The sequence below is a fragment of the Diabrotica undecimpunctata genome, chromosome 5 (assembly GCF_040954645.1).
Source record: "Diabrotica undecimpunctata isolate CICGRU chromosome 5, icDiaUnde3, whole genome shotgun sequence".
In the NCBI taxonomy this organism is placed as follows: domain Eukaryota; kingdom Metazoa; phylum Arthropoda; class Insecta; order Coleoptera; family Chrysomelidae; genus Diabrotica; species Diabrotica undecimpunctata.
This window is the reverse complement of record NC_092807.1, coordinates 30,788,408-30,805,114: the sequence shown is the minus strand read 5'-3', so window position 1 is coordinate 30,805,114 and position 16,707 is coordinate 30,788,408. Positions and strand designations below refer to the sequence as shown.

At 32.7% G+C, this 16,707-nt stretch overlaps 1 protein-coding gene across 5 annotated transcripts in view; it reads right to left on the bottom strand.

Moving 5' to 3' along the window:
- The window catches only part of Gbs-70E (Glycogen binding subunit 70E), a 200,491-nt gene that overhangs the window by 77,874 nt on the left and 105,910 nt on the right, over positions 1–16,707 (bottom strand). For 2 of the 5 annotated variants that reach the window (XM_072531827.1, XM_072531829.1), the window contains one exon: positions 2,730–2,795. The exons of 2 other annotated variants lie outside the window; for them this stretch is intronic. The gene's annotated coding sequence lies outside the window, so the exon portion shown is untranslated. Of the gene's footprint in view, positions 1–2,729; positions 2,796–6,538; positions 6,627–16,707 lie in introns of those variants that run through there. One more of the 5 variants, XM_072531828.1, reaches the window with a different exon arrangement.

Below are 16,707 nucleotides of genomic sequence, written 5' to 3'. Positions count from 1 at the left end.
AAAAACCAAGGGTTCCAAAAAGAATTAATACACAAATCCTTGTACAACATTACCGTCATCTTCGACAGCTACAATGAGAACAGTACGAAAATAATAGAAAGAAACCGTCGCTCAAAAAAATGTTGTAAAGTTTATCAGATCACACCAAACATGCCTGTTTCTGTGACCCAAGATATATTTTTTTCAAATTATGAAAATAAAAATAAATTTATACAACCACTTATAGCGGAATTCAAGAATCAATCTATTCATTGCCATCAAAGTGAAGGTGAAGCTGACGGGCTAATCGTTGAATTGACTATTCAGGATAGGTCAGATTTACAAAAAATCATTGTAGCAGAAGATATCGACATCCTTGTTATCTTAACAGCCAGAGATAATTTAGAAAAAATAGAGAAAGATATTTATTTTCTCAAACTTGGGAAACAAAATTTTTCTTCTACATTATATTCATCTAAAAGTTTTGAAATAGGGTACCCAAATAGCTTTTTCCCATGCTTCTACTGGCTGTGATACTGTATCTGCTTTTTACAATAAAGGTAAAAAAATTTTTTTTGATATTCTTCAAAACAGAAAAACAGACCGGACATAAGGGAACATGCCGAAATTTTTTACAGTAGTACTGCTAAGCTTGAAGATATTTTAGATGCTGGCAGATACTGTGCAATAATGTTGTACGGAACTGTTAAAGACACGCAGCTTACCAAGTTAAAAAAAATAAAAGATTTGGAAGCTTTTCTCGAGCAGATGCGGTACGAACAGTTCATCAAAGCTACAACGAAAAACTGTGCGGTTAAGCTATCATCCCTTCTGCCCACTATTGATGCCTTAGATGAGCATTCAAAAAGATGCTATTACCAAATTCAACAGTGGCTTGGCAATGAAAATATCAGAGCAACAGATTGGGGATGGTATTCCAAAGATGGTTTGTTATTACCCGTACGCATGAACAAACAACCTGCACCCGATGAACTTTTGAAAATTATTTTTTGCCAATGCAAAAAAGGATGCGGCGTTTCATGTGGGTGCAGAAAAGTTGGTTTATACTGTAACTCTACTTGTTCTGGGTGCTCAGGTGAAGGGTGCAATAATAGTCCACCAATAATTGAAGAAGATGAGGATGACATAGATCACGATGAAGATGTAATTGATGACGAATAAAATTAATATTATAATTGTTTTACCTATAAATGTAAATATTTTCAACTATTTATGTAAATGTATAAGAATATATGGTGCCTTTTTATGTTGATAAATTTTTTTGTATTTAATTCTACTTTTTTCAATTTATATCTATTAAATTAGTTTATAAAAACTGCAATGTTGTAAAGGGTGATTTTAAAAAGTTGTAAAGTTGCAAAATTTTGACAAAAAATTGTTTTCACCTATAGCACTCCTAACACCTAACAATTGATTTTTAAGGGTTGAAAATTTATGAAATTTTATTTTAAAGTATAAAAAAATCACTATTTAACTAATCCAACCCAAATTTCACTCATCTTAAGATTGTAATGTTATTTTACAATTTTTGAAAATTAGGGGTAGTTTTCACCCCTAAGAACAATCAGGGTTCATCGGCATGACATAAACTATAAAGCAGAGGGTGAGTTGAGCTTAAATCCAAATTTTTATCCAAATCGATCCAAGGCGAAATCATTTTTTAGAATTAGTAATTTTTTTACATTAATCTCTAACAAGCGTTGCTTTTTAAGGGTTGAAATATGATGGAACTCTATTCAAAAGTATAAAATAATCATTATTTAACTAATTCAAACCAAATCTTACCCATATTCAGGTTTAATATGTTATTTTATAATTTTTGACAATTAGGGGTAGTTTTCACCCCTAAAACACTTCAGCGCACTTCGGTTCGATATAGATTTTGATCCTTGGGCTATCACCTACCTTCTGTTAAAATTTCAACTCAATCCATGCAGGACCAAAAAATTGCGAGGTTTTAACTTTTTTCGAGCTTCATTTCCTGAGCTCAATGTAAATAATGGATAATTGATTGAATATTAGGTTGATAATTTTGGTTACAATTTGGCTGAGAAGTAGGCGATGTATTTTCAATAGATATTTGTGTGTTTGTATTATTCGTCCACTGAGATGCTAAATGTTCTTGCTCTTTGCTAGTGTAGCATGACTGTTTTTTATATGAAAAAAAATTGGGTAAATAATTTGGTCATGATTAATTACCATGGACTCAGGAATTTTTTCAATATTTTTAGAAGCAATGTAAGTATAACGTCGGAAGCCCAAGATATGCTTTAATAAAGAGTAATTGTTCCTATTCTTGGAAAATCCATTGGAGTTATTTGATGAATATCAATATTTTGTAGTTCAGCTTTTATAATACTATTAGGTATTGTTGGGCAGACATTAAAAATTATAAGTCTTTCGCTTGGTGTAACTAACTTCCCAGCTTGGATACGTTCGTGATTGATTACTATTATTCCATTATCAGTTTTATTAGGATCACTATTTGTAGCTATGGCTTTTAAATAATCTTCAATTTTAGTATTTAAAAGTTAATTGAAGAACAATCGAGACCTGGCGGGCTAAGTTTGGAGAGGGCTTTTAATTGCAGAGATTTAAAAATCAAAGTAATTAAGATAGTTTATATTAACTTGCGCTTAACTACAGATTTAAATTTTTTAAGATTTGCATGCAGAGTCGTACAAATAATCCCCTGGTTAGTATAAAATCAATACTAAACCAAAACTAACCTTGGCATGTTGCTTCAGAATCCATGGCGAACAGTTTTCAGGACCTTATAGAAATGACTTGCCAATCTTAAAAAATAAAAATAATACGTGATAATTTTGTCTATAAAAATTTTATCGAAAATAATAGCTTTGAAAAAGGCATGCAAATAGGTAAGTAAAAAAATTACGTAGTTCGTTCGAGAAAAACAATTGGAAAAAAAGGTTTGTCAAAAATAATCACCAAAAAAATCTCAATAAATTCAATGATCGATAAAATTACACAAAAAAATAATACAAAATACTAAAAAAAAGTAATTAATATAAAAAAAGGGAAGTGAAACTCCATTATTGTATATTTCGTAAATTAGGTAGATGAAAATTTTCAACAAGATAAAACATTTTGTTCTTTTTCGTGTGTAAACGAAGATAAAGATATGGTCATCTGATTTTATGTAATCAAATAAGTTGTATTACAAACAGCTCAAAAATACAAAAAAAAGTAATACCTGGGCAGTCCCCTTCTTTTAATTGTGTACTACAAAAAGGTCGCTAGATCGCTGGAAATGAAATATTAGAAAACGATAACATCGAGGAAAGCTGGGAAAACTCAAAAATAACATAATTAACGCAGCAATAGTATCACTTGGAGAGAGGAAAGTAACGAACACTAACATACCAAAAAACACCATGGTTTAGAGAGGAAGTGAAGACAAAATGTAAAGAAAAGAAGAAAGCCTTTTTATAATACAGAATACAATAAACACAACAGGCATACAACCACTATAAACGAATCAGAAATGAAAAAAGGAGACAAATTGGACCCGGAAAATTACAGAGGAGTTAATTTATTAAAGACAACACTAAAATTAACAACCAAAGTGATAACAAATAAACTAAATGAAATTATAACACTAGCAGAAGAACAACAAGATGTTAGCTCGGGAAAATTATGCACCGACGCTATATTTATACTGAGGCAAGTGCAAGAGAAATCATTAGAATACAACAAACCGGCATATCTATGTTTCATGGACCTTAAGAAGGCGTTTGACTGGGTCAACTTAAAAGATGTTATACAAATTCTGTACGTAAGAGGGAACCTCTAGGAATAATCAAAATGATCGAAAATATCTACCAAAACAACACAATAAGAGTAAAAGTAGAAAAAAATACTAACCGACCCTATTGAAGCTGGCAATAGGGTAAGACAGGGTGATTCCCTGAGTCGTCTATTGTTCAACCTGATTATGGATGAAACAATAAAAAATGTAAGAACCAAAAAAGGATACCAAATGGGAGAAAAACAGCTTAAAATAATCTGCTATGCAGACGACGCAATACTACTCTCTTAAAGTAAAGATGACTTACAACGTATACTGCACCAATTTAATATAACCGCCAGAAAATTTAAGATGTTAATTTCCCCAAAAAAGACGAAATTCATGGTAATAATAGTAAATTTACTAAGATGTAAATTGGAGCTGGAATGTCAGATAATAGAACAAGTGATGGAGTTTAAATATCTAGGCATCACATTATCTTGCTACGGAAAGATCGAAACTGAAGTGGAAGATCAAGTGAATAGAGCAAACAGAGCCACTGGCTGCCTGAATGAAACAATATGGAAAAATAAAAATATCGGGAAAGAAACGAAAGGTAGAATTTCAGACAGTCATCAGACCAATAATGACATACGCGGCAGAAACAAGACCTGACACGGAGAGGACAAATAGAATGTTAGAAACAGCAGAGATGAAACAGTAGAGAAAAATTGATGGTAAGACACTATGGGATAGAGCTAGAAGTACAGATATATGACGTAAATGCAAGGTGGAGAACATCAAGAACTGTGTAAAAAATAGAAGAGTAGAATGACAAATCATGTAAGCCGAATGACAAAAAATAGAGTAGTAAAGACGGCAAAAGACGGTTCCCCAATAGGGAGACGATCAGTAGGAAGACCACGAAAACGATGTAACAACTTACTGGAGGCACATTGAAAAACACACAGAGCCATGTCTATATAAAAAAAGAATAAGAAGAAGAAGAGAAGAAGAAAAGGTAGCTATACTCTATAAGACGTTGCCTGAGATTATCCTTAGTGCAGAAGGGTATACATTGATACAGGAAGCAATAGGCGCAGATATTATCTCTGGTTGGGAACATAAAACCCAGGTTCTCTCATTCTCGCCACTCCATTTAAAACCAGCAATATTTAAGGTTTATGCTGTAAGAATTTGCCAAGAAATCCACTTGAAGGAAGTGATGGCAATACTTAACAGAGTAATTACAGACGATACATTATTATAAGAAGTGATAAGTAAAATGTAATACACTGAATAAAATAGAGCAAGCTACTTTCATTACAATAAAAACAATATTTTGCAACAGCGATGTAAATATTCCCCCTATTAGGATTAAAATGTTACTTATATACCACATAATAGTGTTGGTCAATATCAATGCAGATTTACTGCTGGAAAGTCAACTATACATCAAATTCAAGCACGTAGGCAGATTCTAGAAAAGTCAAATGAATATAACGTAGATACACACCATCTCTTCGTTGACTTCAAAGCAGCTTATGACAGTGTAAAAAAAACTGCATTATATAATGCAATCATAGACTTTGGTATCCCACCTAATTTACTTAAGTTGACCCAACCAACAATTCAAAACTTAAGCACGTGCGTTAGAATTGAAGGAGAAAACACTAACATTTAAATTTAACTTTAGTAATGGTGTAAAACAGGGGGACGCGCTGGAGTGTATCCTCTTTAATATTGCCCTAAAAAAGGTAATCAGACAATTAACTATTAGACTGAATGGAACTATTTTTAATAGATCGACACAAATAGTGGACCGAAGTATGAGAGACACGGTGCAGTGTTTTACAAGGCTTGCGGACGCGGCAAGTGAATTAGGACTTTTGGTAAACGAGGAAAAAACCAAATATATGTTGGTTTCTAAAAACCCCCAAAATATCCAACAGAGAATTTAAATTAATAACCATACCTTTGAGCAAGTCAAAGAATTCACGCATCTCGAATCGCTAGTAAACGTAACAAACACGACAAGCGACGAAATAAAAAGTCGCATAGCAATAGCAAACAGAACTGTTCACGGTCTCCAGAAACATTTAAAAAATAAAAATATAAAACGTGCAGTAAAGCTCAATATATACAAGACCTTAATAAGACCGATTTTGATATATGGGGCTGAAACATAGACCTTATCTCAAAATGATGAAAGACTTCTTGGTATTAATGAGAGAAAAATCCTTAGAAAGATTTTTAGGGCCGTAACTGAAAATGGACTATGGCGTCGAAGGTACAACTTTGAACTATATCAGCCTAAATACCGATCCAGATATTGTGAAATTTGTTAAAGTGCAGAGACTTAGATGGGCTGGACACATTGCTAGGATGTCAGATCACGAATACACGAAGAGAATAACATTTTCAAAACCAGAGGGCACAAGAAGCAGAGGACGACCACGAATGAGATGGATTGATGGTGTGGAAGAAGACCTACATATTCTAAGTACTGAACGTTTTAAAATATAGTGCTACCGTCGGATATAAATGGATTGTTAAATAAGTTACGACAAAAAAATATGATCGCCAATCCTTTGCACGAAAAATACTATAATTAAAAAAATAAAATAGTAGATAAACTAGTTCATATAGTTAAATACAAAAAATTAAGTCTTGTTCAATAAAATGTTCTGGAAATTATCATAAATAATATTGCTCTAGTCCAAGGCTTCACATTTAAATTCACTGCCATTTTCTTAACTACTTAAAAAACATAATTTGTCAAAAACTTACACAAACTAGTTATGTAACAGCACAATTTAATTCCTAGTCGACTTTTTTCGGTGGTGACTGATAAAGACGCACTGATATAGCTCGTCCGACCAAATAAATACTAATTTGATAATATTGAAAGGTCAACCCAAAAACCAACACTAAAATTTCTCTGTCACGACTATTTATAATGATCTATAGGTGTTAAATAACTGATAACTTGTTCTATAATTACGAAAATGTTTGGTTAAAGAGAAAACAAAAATATTTAAATTTAGTAAATAATTTATAATTTCAAAATGGTATGGAATGAAGGACACGATGAGAAACTGGAAGTTACATTTAACTGATTGTTTTCCGGGTTTGTGTAATTCATTTATGGAGTAAACATTTAAGTGTGGCTCTCGATAGGAGCTTGCAGCCGCAATAAGTAGTCTTTGCTGTATTAGACATTGCTGGTGCAATTGATAATAGGTCTATAATAATAATATCGTGTGGCATCTTTTCGGAGAGATTCTTTCTGCCCATTTCATCTTCAACCCTATTTCAGGAACTAGTGTCGATGCGCAATAGCCCAGGACGACCGACAGTCTTACGTGCCTTAGTCTAGCCTCTGGCTAGAATTAGAATTAGAAATATATTTTAGTGTAACTGAAAATTGTAGAATTTTATGGAAAAAGCTTACAAAAAGTCAGAAAATAATAATAACAATTATTACTCGACACGTCTATTGAACTGCTACATATTCACAGTTCTGCTCTACGGAATGGAAGCATGGACACTGACTGTTGCATCTATGAATCGGCTCGAAGCTTTCGAAATGTGGTGTTATAGGCGCATCTTACGTATATCCTGGGTTGACAGAGTTACTAATGTGGAGGTCCTGCATAGAATGGGGAAAGAATGTGAAATTCTCATGACCGTCAAAACTAAAAAGTTGGAATATCTAGGACATGTAATGAGAAATCAAGAACGTTACTGCCTTCTCCAGCTGATTCTGCAAGGGAAAGTAAATGGTAAGAGAGGACCGGGAAGAAGACGCATTTCCTGGCTTCAAAATTTACGAAAGTGGTATAACACGACTACCACTGAACTGTTCCGCGCTGCAATAAATAAAGTAAAGATAGCCGTGATGATCGCCAACATCCGGAACGGATAGGCACTTTAAGAAGAAGATTACTCGACAATCGCCAATTTTATAATAAAACCGTACTAGTGAGTTGAAGTTGCTGCATAAGATATCCAAATATACATAAGAATACTTTAGTTACTTGTTCATAAAGGTACAGTAATTTCTTAGTAATTTATTAAGAAATTCTTCTACTGAATAATATGGTCTCCCAGGTAGATAGACTTTTGTCTTTTTACGCAACTTAGAGAAAGATGTTGCAGATTTAAGTTGTAAAGGGAGATGGTTGTACAGTTTTTTTGCAGAATTTAATATTGATTTCTTTACTAACTCAGTGGACGGTATCGGTAAATAAACATCAAAGGTGTCTGGTAGAGTATTCATGATTAGGTCTTACTGGAAAAACAGACACATATTCATTTAGATGCAGGTGTTTTAGAGTTGCTCCAGATGATACTGGTATCATCAGCAAAAAGCAAAATTTTTCCATCGATTTTTAAATTAGTGAAGTCATTTAGAAAAAAAAAAGGAAAAGTAGAGTTCAATACTGAACCCTGTGGTACTACACCTACAATGCTTTTGAGACTAGAGTCAGTATCATTTGCTCTAATCAGTTGTTTCCTATTCTCCAAGTAAGATTGGAACCAATTCAAAGAAATACCTCGAATTCCGTAGAAATTCTAGGAAGTGTTCTTGTCGTGATTTACACAATCAAAAGCTTTGGAATGGTCACAAATAACAGTGGCAGTGTAAAGATTATTGTTTAGTGTTTGGTAGGCACACAATGTAAAACCACTGGTACATTTATTAGATAAAAAGTCGAACTGATTTTGTGATAAAATTGTTGTTTTGAACGAGAAAGGACATAAGTCGGACTTTCATAAATCTCCCAATAATTTTGAATAGTACCGATAGTAAGGTAATAGGTCTATAGATGCAGGCATTGGATTTTTCACCACCCTTATGAAGAGAAATAATAATGGCTGTCTTTAGGCACTCTGGAAATGTACCTTTTTCAAAGGAATCGATAATTGAGGAGGTTTCAAGCAATACCGAATAAATCCACTTTTTACGAAAATTTTGTTAGTGGCCAATATCGGTTCATTTCGTTAAATTACACCATATATAAAAATATATAAGAGCAAAAACGAATAAATCCTACTGAATTTTAATGGTGATATTCATGTTTGCATGCAAAACAGAATAAATTCATTTTTTGTTCAAAACCAAATAAATCCACAAATGCGCATTTCCTACTTTATCTTCTTATGCAAATGTTTCATTCGAACAATAGATGGTACTAGGGAGGTATTAGAGATATTTTGTCGTTGATTGATTCGCCTCTGCATGTTTACACATTGACTGGAGCGACCGCGTGTTTTTTGTTCAGTAAGAGGTTGTCAGTAGTCTGTGAACTGGGTGTGGCTAAGTGTATATTATTTCTGGTTTAAACTGTTTTTATCGGGTTTAATATACATAGTTCGATACAAGTTTCGGTAACAGAGGTACTGTTAAATAAAGAATATGGAAGAAGATTTTTTGGGTGAGTCAGTAGCTGTGGAAGAAGCCAATCAAGGAAGCAGAATAAGGGAAAAAGCCCCGAAAAAGCTAAGGGGAAAAGTTGAAAGGTAAGGTTATAAGGTACTTATAGATTAGTAGGTATAGCTCATTTTGGGATAGAGGCAGGTTTTTCAAAAGGTCCTTTTATAAATCGTAGACTAGTAAATATTGTTTCTCTCTTTCCAGTAAAGTTAATAGTTGTCAAGTAATTGGATTTTTTGGTTTTTTAAGGGGGTAGGCGCAAAATCTTGATCCAATGTTATTTAAATTTATTCTTTTTTTTTCGAAATCTGAGAAAACTAATAAATATTTTTGAAAAATTTAAACGTAGAATGAAAGTTTGCAGAATGTTTGTATTTGTATCAAAAAAGCATACGTTGCTTATTTTGCGTTATTTTTAATTCCTTTGAAAGTTTGTTAATCCTAAAAGTAACGGGTAAAATCATTTATTATTTATGTGTAATATCAAATCGGATCGAATCGAATATAATCGAATTTATAAGAAATATTCACTTCTGTCGGCACTCCGCAAGTGCCACGCTATCTTTTTTTCTTTTTTAACCTTATGTATTTTATTTTAGGTACCAAGATCCAGATCCAGACTTAAAGAAATTTAAGCGTCCTTGCTCACATGACAATAAAACATACCAATGCCAAAATGTTAAAACATCAGATATTAAGAATATAAGAAGTCAGCTGTATAGTGTACCAGAAAAAAGCATTCAAGATGTGAAACTTTGCCATATGATAAGCGTTTCCGGTACCGTAAGAAAGAGATATGTTAAAGATAATCCCCGACAAAGAACAAGGGCAGCAAACTTCTTTTTAAAAATTAAGAAAACAAGATCAACAGGGGTAGTTAAAGTCTGCAGGGCTTTTTTCATGGCAGCAACCGGTGTTAAAAACTACAGATTGTTTACATTATGTAAGATTGTTGACTCAGGAGACTGTCCCAAAGAGCGAAGAGGAGGGGACCATATTTCAACAAAAAGTTTGGACAAGAGGAAGAAAGTACGCGAATTTGTTGGTAAATTGCGTGGCGTCGAAAGTCATTATAATAGAAAAAAATCTCGAAGAATCTATTTACCTGCCCATCTTAGTATTAGAAAGTTACAACGTATGTATAATGAACAGGCTGAAAGTCAGTACCAAGTTGGCTACCATATGTTTAGAAAGGTTTTTCTAACAAAATTTAACATTGGATTTTCGTCTCCAGCTTCTGATACCTGTTCCCAATGCACGCGTCTAAAGCATTTAATTAAATCGGAAAAAGACGAAAAAGAGAAAACCAATTATATGACTGAATATCGAGTTCATAAAAAAAGAGCAAAAGCATTTTACGAGCTTTCTAAACAAGAGCCAGAAAATTCCCTGACATTTTGCTTTGACCTGCAGCAGGTTCAACCCTTACCACGCACGCCAATTTCGGATGCATTTTATTCACACCAAATAAGCCTCTATTCTTTTTGCTGTGTTGGTATGAACTCCAAAAATCCAACGTTTTATATTTGGACCGAAGATCAGGCTGGGAGGGGCGCTACAGAAGTGTCATCTGCTTTGTTCGATTACCTAAAATCTTTGGAACTGGATAATATAACTCAGATTAGATTGTTCTGCGATGGATGTGGGGGCCAGAACAAAAATTCTCATTTGATTCATATGTTAATGTTTTGGTTGTTAAAGTATTCTCCTGATAATATCACAAAAGTTTGTATTACCTATCCAGTAAGAGGTCACAGTTTTATGCCAGCAGATAGAGTTTTTGGGCGACTTGAAAAAATATTTAGAAAGAATCCAACTATTATATCTAAAGAAGAATATATCGGTCATTATGCACAAGTCGGAAATGCAAAAGTCTTAGGACAAGACTGGAAAATTTTTGATATCAAGGAATTACAAAATTACCTTAACAAGATTGTTGGAATATCAGACTTAAAAAGAATCTGTCTGGAAAAGACACAGATTCAAAAAACTAAAGAAATTAAAATTTTAATATCATGCTTTCAGCATTATCGATTTGAAGCCCAATCCGAACTTAGGCGCTCAATTTACAAAAAGGGAAAGTCTTTAAAAAATTTTTTGCTATCCGAAGTCAACCTGCGAAGTGCCATTCCACCAAAGAAGATAAAAAGTGTTCAACAACTTATGGAAAAACAATTTGGAAAGGAGTGGAAAAGTGACGAAAGTTTTTGTGGTACACGAATCTTTTATGTGAAAATAATCAAGTGGTTGAAGATACTGAGGAAGAAGAAGAGCTAAGAAATGAGTGTGACTGTCTAGAAGAAGAGTTTGCACTTCATATTTAAATGCACTGTTGGATGTGCTATTAGTGTATCAAATGTTATATGTTTTTTTTTTGTATTACTAATAAAAATACTACTTTTATTAATTCCTGCTAATAAAGTTGTGAGCAAAATGAAATAAATCCAGTTATTTCAAGCAAAACCAAATAAATCCACTTTTGTTTAAATTTTCTTTTGCACTAAATATCACTTTTTTAAATTTATATTGTAGCAAAAGTTTTATTATGACTTCTCTAACAGTATTTGCGAACAAGATAAAGAAAAAAATAATTACTTTTTGCGTCTCAGAAAAATCCTATTTTTCCAAAAATCGGTTTTAGTGGATTTATTCGGTTTTGCTTTAAACCTCCTCAATTAGTGAAACCACTACTCCCAACATATTTTTTGGAAGATTTGGAAGACAACACATTACTACAGGAAGATTTTTTTTTGATACTATTGATTGTTTGGATCAGTTTTACAGATTTATCAACTGGTCTTATAAAGAATGAATTCGAGAGCTTTTTTGAATTTGGGAGATAGGAAATAGGTAATTGTTGTGGCAAAATATGTAGTGTTATATTTTTGCTGACATTAACGAAGTATTCATTTAGATTTTCAGGGTGTGAAAGGGAAAATGTTTGAGGACCAAGTTTCTTTTGCAACACTTTTAGAGATTTCTAGACGATTTTGATAGTACGGTTTTTTAGACATTTTGATAAATTTTAGATAGGTTACTTTGTACTTCGTGATATATTCAGTGAAAAAGACGTTGGTAGTACATTTCTTGATGTACACTAGTGAACGCATATTCTTGGGTGATATGCAGAAAGCCAGTATCTTAGATACTGAGCTACAGCCCTAACAAATAATACGTCTGCCTGGTCTATACACAAAGCGCGCAGATTGATAACTCAAATGTTTAAATGCAGAGCTATATCTGTGGAAACACATAAAAGTCCTATTTAATGACAACGAGTTATTGCCTTCAAGAAGTATTACCACCACCAACAGCTATGGAACCTAGCTTTTGATGATCTGATCTATGGGTTTAATAGACAGAAAATATATTGATTCCACAGACGATAATCAACAAGAAAAAGTTCTCTGAAACAGGCATATGCGTTTTGTATCAAACCGCACAAAGAAATCGTGCCTAAGAGGGAAACTATCTGTAAATCCGTCCTAAACAAAACTTATAGCCTTCATAAATAAACAGAAATTAAGATGTTTTCTAGAGAAACTACTTGGAATCAGGTTTTGTCAAAAAATTAACACGAATATATCATCCATGGAACAATTTTTACTTTTGGCTTTTTAATTACAAGTGTATCTTTGCCTCTGTGGTTATTTTCTTCCATTCACATTTCTCTTGTGTCCCTCTCCTCCATCCTCTTACATTCTAAGATTTATTTCTTTCATTTGCCTGTTGGTGTCCATTGCATAATATTCCTAGTTTTTGTATCCTTTAACACTTGGGCACCTTCCAACCATGTCAACCTCTACCTTTTCATACATCGTACAATTTCATGTCCTAAGACTAAGTTTTACATTGGGTCTTGTCTGTTTGACCGAATGGAACCATGGGTCTTAAATATCAAACTTATTTACAAAGAAGAAGAAGAACTTTTTTTTTAAAACGATTTACGGATTAGAAAACAAATGTAAAATGTAATTCTCATTTTAATTCTATATCAAATAATATTTAACCTTTCAATATGCGAAAGAATTTCTTTGGGGCGCTTAATTACGATTTTCAATCACTTCGATTTTTCGCTGCAGAGCGAGCGGATCTTCCATTTTTATTGTGCATATTGCGGCCGCATAAATTTGGCCGGGAGTTATTTCATCAGTTCCAGTTTAGTGTTCTCTAAGAAGCCCAAATCGCATTTATTTAAAAAAAATTGTGGTAATATACCTTGCACTTTTTTAATTAATTTTAAATTTGGAGTTCTCGATTAAACAATATATAATAACTGGGTAATAATACAAAAATTATGTTAAGATAATACAAAAAGGGTTTTAATCAAAATCTAATTTTATATTATTGAAATAATTTATCATACGAATTGCATACTATTACATTACACTTGTCGACACATTCTTTTTATCATAATTTTTCAAGTATCAGCTTTTCAAAACGTGAAGTGAATGTCTGGAGTTAATTTGTAAATTATAGATGAACGGATAAGGTCCTTATGTTTATATTTAATATGTCAAGGTCGATATTTGTCAAAATGCGCCTGATTAATTGTATAGCAATTACAACGACAAATCCCGCGATAAGTCATTCGACTAAAGCCGATTCCCATTATAATCTAAGAAAATAATTTGGGTTATTCATTTTACATAACTGACCACCGATTATGTCATTAGAGTTAAGGTATTAATATTAAAAAGCAATAAGTATAAAATGATATTTCTGGTTCTCACCAGGGACTAGAAACACGATGTGTTTTTTAGTTGTATGTTAGTAACTTGCATCAGATGTTCGCGAAAAGATTTTTGATTGTGAAAGTGTAAGGATTTACTTAACTTTTATTGTTCAGGGAGCTAGATAAAAGAATCGCTTTAGTATTAGGCGTATCTGCATCGATGAAGCCGATAAAAAGTGCAATGTATGACAGGGATATGTCTTGTACCCGCGTGTCTAACATCGTGTTTAATCTATAATGTAGAAATTCTCTAAAGAACATTATGAAATAAGCCATATATCTATAAATAATTCGTTACACTGATACCAGAATGATAAATGTAGATATTTCTGACTTTTAGATAAAATTTCAGTGACTTTTAAATAACATTTCTTTTTCTCGAGGTAGGAACATCACTCTAAATAATATAGTTACAAAATGAAAAAGCAATGATTAGATTCAGCAATTAAAGAGAACATATGTTACGAGCAATGTCCGAAATTTGACAATCCTAGCATTGTACGGAAAATATTGTCCACTTCTAGCATTGTACCGCTTTACTGTACAATCTCCAAAATAGACATAGTTATCGGACTTTGTATAAAAAAATTACTGTACAATGTTCGAATTTCAATAAGTATTGATTCAAATCGATTTTTACGATTATTCCCCATTTGTTATTAAAGACAAACAAACACCAATGAACTTCCGGATTTTAGGATTAAATTATTTTAAATTATCAGACACATTTCTTAAAAATCTAAAATGATTCACAAATATCTTGCCTGTATTATAGTGATGTATCTATCTCTTGAAGTTTTGAAATGATTCACTAACATTATTACTATATTGTAGAACAGTTTCTTCTTATTATTTATATTTTAGTTCGACACAGAATTTTATCATATTGTCGATTAAAAAAAACAACTCTATATATAAATAGAAAATATAAAAATATTAAATAATTAACAAGAACTGTTCGATTTTTGATTTGGTGTGTCGGTTGTCAATAATACTCGATTCGAAACGATGAGCGTTTCGATAATCATTTTAAATTTTGATCATTTCGGACATTGTACAGTTTGGGGATACAATGCTAGAAGTGGACAATAATTTCCGTACAACGCTAGGACTGTCCAATTTCAAGCTTTGCTCGTAACATGTACACAAAAATATACAAGTAAAATAACTGGGAACGCCTGTAGTGAGGTATATTCTTATATTTTTTTAAGGTAACTGTCAATGGTGTGTAGTCCGTATAGCAGATTATTTTTACAAAAATATTAAATTCCTGAGATATCGATTCCCAAAATCGAGTTTTGTTTAAGTATGAATATGAATGTTCTGGTTAATTTGATGATTTGATGTATATATATATATATATATATATATATATATATATATATATATATATATATATATATATATATATATGCAATGAGAAAGACGGCAGTCAATTCTTTCCTAACATTTTCGATGGCTTCAGTAGATATTGGTGCAATTTCAGTTCTGATGCGCTTCTTCAACTCTTCTATATTATTCGGTCGACTTTGATACATTTTACTCTTCAAATATTCCCATAAAAAAGTAAAAAAGAGTCAAATCTGGAGATTTTGGTAGCCATTTGATAGATCCCCTTCTACCTATTCACCTACCTGGAACAACGTTATTTGAGTAATTTCGTACCTCAAGGCTGTAGTGTGGGGGAGCCCTACCCTGTTAAAACCACAAATCATTTCTATTTGGAAATGGCTGTTTTAGTTGTGGCATCAGATAATCCTAAAGAAATTTAAGATAACGAGGAGCCATTAAGATTTTCTCAAAAAAATATGGCGTTATAATGTGATTGTGTATAATGCCGGACTAAACATTACCTTCTCAAGATATTGTGTCCTATATTCTTCCATCTTATGTTGATTCTCACTTGCCCAGTATCGATATGTTTGGCGGTTTACGTGACTATTGAACAAACAAGCCACTTTATTTGAAAAAGGTACCTTTTTGTATGAATCTCTGTTACATCGTTCCATATTGGTTTTTCAGAATTCCTGGACCAGATTTACTTTGTACGGATGCCATTTTTCCTTTTTTTTCACTTTAACGACAGTTGATTGATCGACAACCCCTTTTTCTTTGTCATCTACCAGGACTTCTTCGATTTTACCCTTCATCAGCTGCAACAACGTACTTATCATGTATAAATATGTGCCCCAAATATGCTGTCTTTCGCCTTTTAATGGTGGTCAAAAGTTCTCTGTCTCTTCCCATTCTGTGCAACACCATTTTTCTTCCAGCTTCCAGTTTTCTCATTAAATCAACATCAACAGTCCAGGCTTCGACACCATAAAGAAGAATATAGTGGATATAACATTTTACCATCCGATATAGGATTTGCAGATTGAGTCTTTGGTTACTCAGAAATTTCCTCTTCTTCAAAAAGGCTGCTCTTGATTGCTCTATTCTTGTACGATTTTCTGATTTCGGATTCAGATCTTCCGTAAGATTCCTACTCCTAAGAATTTCATTTTGTCCACTTGCTCAATATCTTCATTTTTTATCTGGATCCTTGTAATGACTTTGTCCCTCTTACTGATAACCATTGTGTTTTTTTTTCTTTATGTTTATTTTTAAACCAAGCTGTTCCCCAGTATCACAAATTGCGTTTAGTAACGTCTGCAGGTCTGTCTATAATAAATTCTTGTAAATGTAAAATGTAAATTTTTGTAGATTTGTAGTCATTAAATTAACCAGTACATTCACATATTAAACAACATTCACAGCTCGATTTTGAAGGTTATTTCGAAA